Below are 9,572 nucleotides of genomic sequence, written 5' to 3' on the forward strand. Positions count from 1 at the left end.
CGGGACCCCTGGGGAATATAGGCTACGCGCAGCGTTTCTCAAACTGTGGGTCATGGAGACATGCCAGGTGGGGCGCGAACTGACGTAAAAAACAGGATTTTTTTAAATTTATTTTTTTATCTGTAGCCTGGGCCCAAGGTAGCACCCGATGCGCAATGGACGCACTGTGTTATTCACAGGGAAGCGCTCGTGTCAAGGCAGCTTAGTTAGTCCCGACCTATATGACATTTTGAACGTTCTTGTGAGAGTGGTGAATTTCATCAAAACCCGGCCCTTAAAAGCGCGTCTATTCTCCGCACTTTGCGAAGAGATGGTAACTGACCAAAAGGCTGTACTGTTTCACAGCGAGGCAAGGTGGCTTTCCCGAGGTAAAGTGCTGTCGCGCGTGTTTGAGCTCCGAGTCGCCTCTTCTTGGAGGAAGAGCGCATGTTTGAATCTGCAAGCACGTTCACTAATGAACATTTCTTGACGAAGCTGGCCTATCTTAGCGATACATTTGAGTTAAATGTCCAGTTACAAGGCAAAGACAAGCACCTACCTCACCTAGCAAATAAGATTACTACATTCACCAAAAAAACTTGAGTATGGGACAGGCACCTCGTTTGCGACAGTATTATGCCTTTGAGATTTCTGAGCGAAATCGCTGAAACGTCTGATTGGGAGCCACTCTTGTGATCCCCTCTTGTGATCCCATGTATTAAACAGTAGGCTTACATCACATCCCTTCAAAGTTTATTTCAAAAATATTTCCCAACCAGCAGTGCTCAGTGTGACTGGATTATGGATCCATTTAATGCAGCATGTTGGTATTTCATTGGATATATTGTACAATGCTGTAAAATGGCCTATGCTTCCTAATATGTTGCTGTAAAACAGAAATATGTGTGTTATGTATTTATTTATTATTATATCTGCAGCACCAGCTGATTTTAACTCTGTTGAGGATATATTTAGAACTTGTCATTATTTCAATAAATTTGACAAGTTTAAGCTTGACCTACCACTTTCTTAGAGCGATGAGGGACAGGTAGGGCTCGAGAATGATCAAGGGGGCAAAGTGGGGAATGAAAGAAAAAAGTTTGAGAACCACTGGGCTACGGTTCGAGGAGGTTCTGCCTCTTTCGGTTCTGGGCCTGACACGGCCCGCTGTGTGTTATATGCTGCATTGTGTGCCTGGTGACCAGTGACGGACTGGGATTAAAAAACGGCCCTGGCATTTTCACCAACCAGCGGCCCACACAGGGGCGTGCATGTGCCCGCAACACACAGATATAACTTCACATGCACGGACATAACACGTTTGTAGCCCCATTGGTCATGAACTCTAACTTTAATATGCATAAAGACTGAACCAAGAACATGGATATATCAATGCACAACTCCAAAAAAATGAATGAAATATGAAAATGAAAAAAGAATAGCCTAGAATACATGGATTTCTATGCAACGTCACGAAAACATGCGTGCGCAAGAGGCAGAAAGCACCATAGAACAGCATAGAGCAGTGCTCTCCATGAAAAGAATAAAATAAGTTTTTGTGCTGAAAACTGCACCAATTCAAAATCACGATGGTTAGAGAATGTTCAATATCCCTAAAGGAATGCACGTCTTCACCAAAAATGACAAAATACGATGTTAATGCAAATGAACGGCAAACTCTGAAATATAGCCTGAAATGAGATGTTATTATCATTGAGACAACAGGGTATACAAAAAATTCAGATTGTAGCTTACAGCAGCCGACTATTTAGGTCAAGTTTATAACGTTGTGGACGGCCACCAAGCGTCTGCCCCACGGCTGCCCGCGAATGTACTTTTGTTGGTAAACGGGAAACCCATGTATAGATCACCAGAGCAGCCGCTCCACAAACGTGTCTTAATTAACGTCATGCAGTTAACAAGGTGCGAAGGAGCTTACTCTTCTCCCCAACCCTGTCTATCACGTCATCAGCATCCAAGTTCATTAGGACCTCTTTCTCTGTCGCCATCAGCACAAAGGCCTCCAAATTATCCTGTGACAATCGTGTCCTTAGGCGATTCTTGAGACAGAGTGGAAAAACTCTGTTTGCATGCCACTTGAGTACATGACAGTGTTAGTAGGAATTCATATACTAACCATATATAGTTGTAGGCACAGGTAAAGAGGTTTAACCGCTGGAGAAGGAAATAGCAACAGATTGCACAATTCTTGCAGGTAGCACATTTCTTGCTCACCAGGTTTATTTCTGTATCTTCCTATATCTCCGCGGCATCATCAAAGTCCGACGCTTTGACTGTAGGCTATACTCGTTTAGAGGAGACTTTTTCAGGCTGTCCCAGTGCGTGGCGAGATGTGTCAATTCCGACTGTAGATTTTTAACCGTAGCACCTTCACTGAATTTAAGCAGACATTCTCTTATGTTTCGAAGTGCATTTGGGGGCAGTTTATTCGCTTTTATAAGGGGAAAATTCTGAGGATCAAGGCATGCTAGATCGGCATACAATTCCCCGTGCCGAAGGAAGTAGAGGCATTCGGTTTTGAAATTCCCAGAAGTCATTGCTTCATGTAGCCTAACTTTTGTAAACCAATAATAAAATAAAAGATACAGGCATATTTATTGTATTCCAATTTCAAACAATGCACATTTTAATCATTTGATTGAATAAGGTTACAAAAGAATGTAGACTGATGTAAATATTGAGGGTCACCATGACTGTAGTATAGAGACTCATATCTGGTATAAATACTGATCAGTTTCTCACTATGAAGGAGGAAAAGGGAGTTAGAGATAAATGGCTAATTCGAAGCCATCGAACACTATTGATGCTTGATAGTGGGCCGAGAGATAATGTGAAACCGGGCCGCGCAAACCCGACAAGCATGCCGTTACGTGATTGGCCGGCCCGTCACTGTTGGTGACAATAAACCAGTTCATGAGACTCTGGCTCTTGGTGAAACGCTACAGTAATAAACCTGTTTAGAAATCATTTGGATGGTTAAATGACCTGTTCCGGAGAAAATGGTGACTTTCCCCGCTGCGCCTAGCATCCCCAGGCGGAAAACCAACCTTGCAACATTGAGTCTACCGTCCCGGACAGAGAAGTGAGAAACAAGAAACCTGTTTTAAATCGTGTTTCTTACTTTGTAACATCCACATAGTTCTGCCAAACTTATGCTAACCGTTCGCTAGCTTGTAAACAAATCCATGTGCTTTATCGTTACCTTTTCCCACAGTTTGAAATAGCATAATGCACAATTTCTCCAGCAGAGGGGGAAATCCTGCCAAGTTTCCCTTTAAAATCATGACTCGAGTCTCTCGAGTCCAAGTCATGTGACTCAAGTCCACATGTCTGGTTATATAGCAACCAACCAGAGCTCGTTTACGGAGAGCCGGATCACTACATATTAACTCCATTGTACCTGCAATCTGTTGCAGTTCCGCTAGGGGCGATCACGAATAAGTGCAAAAACAATGGGGGTCTATGGAGCTAGACGGCTAAATTTGTCTTCTTCACCTGGTTGTCGTTGAAAAATCGAAGATTTCATTGTGGTTTCTGCAAGCTCACTATGGATTATAGGTCAAAAGTTGAATGAACGAGTACTTACGTCCCTTCGATTTCTTACAGGTTGGGTCGTTGTTGCCCACAACACACTAGCTTTCTGCTAATGAATGGTCATTGACGCATTTGAAAGGCTTTTTAGAACAAATAAGTGACTCAAAAAATATAATACTCAGCGGTGTGTATTTTCTCTGTCCCCTCTTTCACATGCAACATTCAAATTTCTGGGCAAAAAATTATATCCCAAGAAAAGTGGATTTGAGGGGTACAGCTCCATAGACCTCCATTAATTCTGCACTTATTCGTGAGCGCCCTCATGTGGAACCAGAAAAGGAACTGCAACCAGTTCAGAAACCGGAAGTTTCCCGAGAGTGGCGGTTCTCCCCTTATTAGACATTCTCTGAACCAACCTCTCAAGCGCTGCCTCGTTTAGAACTAGAGTTGGATGTCTTGAGACCGGTCTTGGTCTCGAGACCACTTTTACGTGGTCTCGGTCAGAGGTGGGACCAAGTCATTGTTTGGCAAGTCACAAGTAAGTCCCAAGTCTTAGCAGTCAAGTCCAAGTCAAGTCCCAAGTAAATACAGAGAAGGGCAAGTCGAGTCCAAGTCCAAGTCACATCAAAGCCAAGTCGAGTCCAACTCCAAGTCCCAATCTTTTTCAAGTCCTGAACAAGTCATCAGGTACTCTTCACTTAACTAGATGTACCGCACAGCGGTACAAAATATGACCGCCGCTCCTGTACTGTACTGTACATCCATTCCGCAAAAATAAATCATATTAATGAATTTGTCTCCATCTTCTACTCCATCCCCCACTCTTGAAACTTTTGTGTATGCTTGTTTGGAATGTGTGTGTGCGGGCCGCACACAAAGTCGCCTACTGGCGCTGCAAAGGTGAATAGATTTGTAGCACTTGCCAAAAAAATTGTAGCATTGTTATAAAACTTTTAAAATCTCTAAACAATCACAAGTAAAGTAGGGCAGTTCATCACAGTCCATCCATTGCAACTGGACTGATGTAAGGTACACCTCTAGGCTACATTGTATTTGGGAAAAGCAGAAGGTAGGTCATGGATTTTTGTGAATGTTTCTTCTTCTACATATGCATAAGTTTAGTCATCTACAGTAGTTCATATGATATTCAGCTTTATTGTCAATGCACAAATTAAATACCAGTAGTCTAAAACAAAATGTAGTTTTACCCAGTGGTGCAAATAACTGACATGTCCAAAAGGGCCTTCATGAAATACGTTGCTAGACTGTTCATACACATTTTAACGGGCCAAGTTGAAGAGCTACCGTCCGTTATTGTTAGGGCAAATAATAGGCTGATTCATGTTTCCTTGCATTTTGCAACTATGAGGTCCATGGTTAGTCTGACTTTCGCCAGACCAAGCTCAATCTTTTAAGAAATTGAAAAAGAAATAGCCGGCAGATCAGGCTGAGTTCACCCAGCCTATAGTCCATGGTAGTAGTAGTAGTCCAAGAGTAGTAGTCCAAGAGTTGTCTTTGCATTTGTGTAATGGAACTGGTGAGTCTTGAAGTATTCAATAATTTATTTACATGAAGCACATGATATGTCGATTGAAATGCATTCCACTCAGCTACTGTAGCTAGGTGGCTACTGGCTACTAGGCTCATAATTCACTAATTGCAAACAGAAAATGTCAAGCAAGCATCATGTCATACATGCTTCTCTTTCCAAAGGAATGAAAGCTGTTTGTGCCAACTTAATATCATACTTATCATTGTTAATATTGTGCTATACATACAATGTTTGAGTTTGTGGACTAGCCTATGTGGATATAGGCTATATTTGAATGGAGCTGGTAAAAAAAAGATCATTATGAGAACGTGTGGACAGTGGCACACAATGGGCTTAAAGTGACAGTGCACCATTTACAAATGAGATAAACAGCATCAAATGTGTAGTATTTCTTAAGAAATCAATACTAAAAAAATGTAAATTGTTTGCAGGCAAATCTGTGGCCTAGCGCAGTGAAATACCATCAGTCAAATTATTATTATTATCCTTACAGTGGGCTCCGCAATTTAGAAAAACAATATATATATTTGCAGCTGTGCTGAGTGTCATGTAGCTATCCGTTTTGTACAGATTACTCAGGTATGCACATGTGTATATTACACAGGTATGCGCATGCATATGTCGTAAAAGATTACAAGACAGAAACATTGAACATATTTTAATCTGTATTTATAAAAAAACACTGTGGATTAGATGGAAGTGCTAAAATTTTGATCGATAGTCTAATAACGGCATTATTAAGTGAATAGTACCTGATGACTTGTTCAGGACTTGAAAAAGATTGGGACTTGGACTTGGACTCGACTTGGCTTTGATGTGACTTGGACTTGGACTCGACTTGCCCTTCTCTGTATTTACTTGGGACTTGACTTGGACTTGACTGCTAAGACTTGGGACTTACTTGTGACTTGCCAAACAGTGACTTGGTCCCACTTCTGGTACGTACCATCCTACATACTTCTGCCCAAAATTTGATTTCGGTCTCGCACGTAGTCTGGCCCAACCCACATTATACGGCTCGTGTAAAGCCGAGCCATTCAGCGAACAGTTGAGTGATGACGCGGAACTCGCCTGCAGAGTTGCTTGTAGTCCAGCGAAGCTTGTCGTTCAACAGCATAGCAACAATGGCGACGGAGGAAGAGACGCTAGAAGCTATCCGCGAAGTTGTCTCAACTCTCGAGAGCATCATGCAATTAAAGCAAGAACAAGAGGCTTGTCTTGTCAATTTTATAAATGGCAAGGACGTCGTAGCTCTCCTTCTAACTGGCTTTGGGAAAAGTTTGATTTATCAGATGGTGATAACTAAACCTAAACCGAGCCATTCAGCGAACAGTTGAGTTGAGCACAAGTGTACTACATGCATCAGTACTTATCATGTTTTCAAATAAAAGTTTGCTGCTCGTTATTCTCCCCCCTACTCTCAAATTACCTTTACAAAATCAATGCGGCAATGTTACTTAGGGAATGGAATGTTAGCTACTAGCTAGCCTGAGCGGGGCTCAAGGCGAGGCGGTTGGTGTCTTGACGTGAGCTAGCCGATTACCGAGCGGGGCTCAAGGCAAGGCTGTTGTGATTGTGCTTGACTGGGACTAGGGGTTACCGAGCTGGGCTCAAGGTAAACCGTTGAGGCTAGCCTGTGGCTCAAGGCGAGGCTACCGTGCTTGTGGACCGTAACGTTAGCCAGTCACCGAGCATGGCTCAAGGTGAGGCTGCGTTGTTTTATGCCGAACAACTGTTAGTTTAACCGAGCAAGCTCCAGGTTAAATAACACGTAGGTCGTCAGTACAATCCAACTTATCTGAGTGTTGTCTGAACAGCCCGTGGAGGACGAAGTAAGCTACGTAGCTCCGATGAAGTCACCAGGTGACGTGACACTTTTGGTATACAACTCTCGGTCTGTGGCTGGTGCAACAGAGATATATCCACTACGAAGAGACTGCCCTGGGGCTCAGGTAGCCTACAAACTAGCCAGCGGTCTGTTTACTACGGAGAGCGGAGGTGGGAAGCGTAAGAGCCTGAACTGGGGCGCACAGCATACATCATTACCAAACATTGCTGATTGGTTAAAGGAATTATCCGGAGTAAAATGCACTTTAGATCAATTTACGGATGATTGGGAGTACATACGTTGAGTTGACATCAAAATCATGTCATTCGGATGCGTTTTGAGAACGTTCGACTTTACCGTTTTTAGTCAAAACTCGTTAGCCTGGAAGTGACCAGGGCAAGTCATTTCGCCGCTACAAAACGCTATTTTTATACCTCTTCTACAGTTCCAAACAACATTACACTTACGTGGTAGTGAGTAGAGGGTCCCTAAAGCCAAACCGAAGTATCCCGAGGTCTTTATGTGGTCGAATAGAGAGTCCAGAATGAATTTAATCAAGCCAGTACCTTTCCGGAAATGTTGCTGCAGCTGGCTAGGGGAAAGTCCGTAGGAGTCGATTGCCGAGTGTGGAGTAACATAGTCCATACAACTTCATGTCAATTTCGAAAGAAATACTGGACTGTTTTAAAAAAAAAAAAAAAAAAAACGGCAACGAAATTGTGAATTTCCAGAGCGTGTTACTCCACACTCGGCAATCGACTCCTACGGACTTTCCCCTAAAGACACCAGCTGCAGCAGCAACATTTCCGGAAAGGTACTGGCTTGATGAATATCAACATTAACATTATGACAGCAGTGAAAAAATAAATAAATAAATAAATAAAATAAAAAAATAAAAACTCACTGGATTTGATTCCAACACTTTCAGTGGTGTCCTCATCTATGTCAGTGGCTGCCCCTGAAGTGGATGTCCGGTTCTTTTGAGACAAACCTTTCAGCATTTCTGTCTTTGGGACAACATCGCTCACTCTGACATTCTCGCCAAGCCATGGAGTGAAGGTGGAGTATGAAAGGGAACTGCCGTATGGATTGGCAACCTCCGGAGCTTTGGGATACAAATGTAAGTTACCATTTCAGGTGTAATGTGATAGCTACAGTATAACCACCATAGCTTTGCCATAATTCTTACCAACAAAAACCTGAGGCCACCATGCGTTTCTCAAGGGTCTGCCATCTATCGGGCACATTTACTTCGGTGTCCTCAGAGGTAATGTTGTCCTTGTTTGGACGCTTAAAGAGGTGAACTGGAATATGATGATAAAGCACAAATCATACTGTATCCATTTACATTACAAAGTTAAGTATTACATGTCAATTGTAATATGTCAGTAAAGGATAATTTGCTGGGTAACCAGAACAAACTTAAATAAGTCTAAAAGTAGTAAATGTTACAGTACTCCATAATTTGTCCAACCTGGCAAATCAAACGCAACCTCCCAATTGGCATCAGCAATGAGAACAGGAGGGCTGTGGCCACATCTGACACAGGAATAGGAGTACTCATACTCCCTCAATGCGCTGGAATGATGGAATGCTTTCCTAATCTCAGTAGTGGGGAGGCTTACTGAAGAATTTGTGCTTCTTGTCAGGCCATCACTGTAAATAAGAACTTGTTCTTAATGATCTGTCTGGTTAAATAAAAGGTAAAAAAAAAAAAAAAAGAATGGTGCTGCATCATCTCAAGCAATCGCCCAACAGCAATATGAGTCTACAAATAAGTTCCATAAACAACAATTGTATTTGTGGCCACATATCAACATGTGTCAAGATGTATATGCCATGAACATGAATTTTGAAGTCACTTACCCCTAGCCCAGATGTCATCAGAGTACAAAGAGGAATTGTTAAAAATGTCTTGTTATAATTGTGAAATCCTGACTGGTAGTACTGGAACCTCACATTTGTACAAACCGTGATGGGAAAGGTGTCTCTTAAAGACATTGGTACGGGGAAAAACCTCCTGACACTTAGGACAGTGCCAGTGGCACCTGTTCTTCTCCCGCCATCCATTGGCACAAAGACAGGGAATGGTGAATTTAACTGTAAGGAAAGAGAGTTCCTTCTCTTTTGCTGACATGGATTCCATAGTCTAGCTATGACTAGTAAGTAGTTAAATAAAATAAAAAAGTAATAAAAGAATATTACATTGTTAAAGAATGGGATCTGTAATATACTCACGAACAAAATATATGGCATATTTTAAGTGTCGAAGTATATGTTCTGCTGTGCACAAGACAGTTTGCCTGCAGTACCTGCAGTTCTCAGTGCCTCCATGCAGTTCTTCCTCTCAGAAACTCAAAGCAATCTGCACAAACATAGGCATTAGAATCTGAAGCGGAGATAACGTGCCTATATAAAAAGCATTAATACCTTTGGATATTTCCCCCCCAAATCATGGTCAAAGTGATGTGTAATGTGTGTAAAGTGATGTAATGTGTTAATTAATTAAGAAAATATACTTTAGGACTTCAGTCTTAATAACATTAGCCTACTTTATATATTTCACAATACAATCCAAATCAAGCAAGCAACCAAACAAACAATCCATCAATGAATCCTTTTATTATTTACACATTTAAATGAAAGTAAGACAAAATA

The 9,572-nt window shown here is 41.8% G+C and overlaps 1 long non-coding RNA gene across 1 annotated transcript; it reads right to left on the reverse strand.

Moving 5' to 3' along the window:
• Positions 1-7,825: 7,825 nt before the first annotated feature.
• Positions 7,826-9,011, reverse strand: LOC121724035. Its single transcript, XR_006035109.1, has 4 exons — positions 8,874-9,011; positions 8,389-8,570; positions 8,104-8,218; positions 7,826-8,019 (listed from the first exon to the last, which is right to left on the reverse strand). It is a non-coding gene; the product is annotated as an uncharacterized LOC121724035 (long non-coding RNA).
• Between the last annotated feature and the right edge of the window lie 561 nt (positions 9,012-9,572).

This window comes from Alosa sapidissima, chromosome 11, assembly GCF_018492685.1.
Source record: "Alosa sapidissima isolate fAloSap1 chromosome 11, fAloSap1.pri, whole genome shotgun sequence".
Classification (NCBI taxonomy): Eukaryota; Metazoa; Chordata; class Actinopteri; order Clupeiformes; family Clupeidae; genus Alosa; species Alosa sapidissima.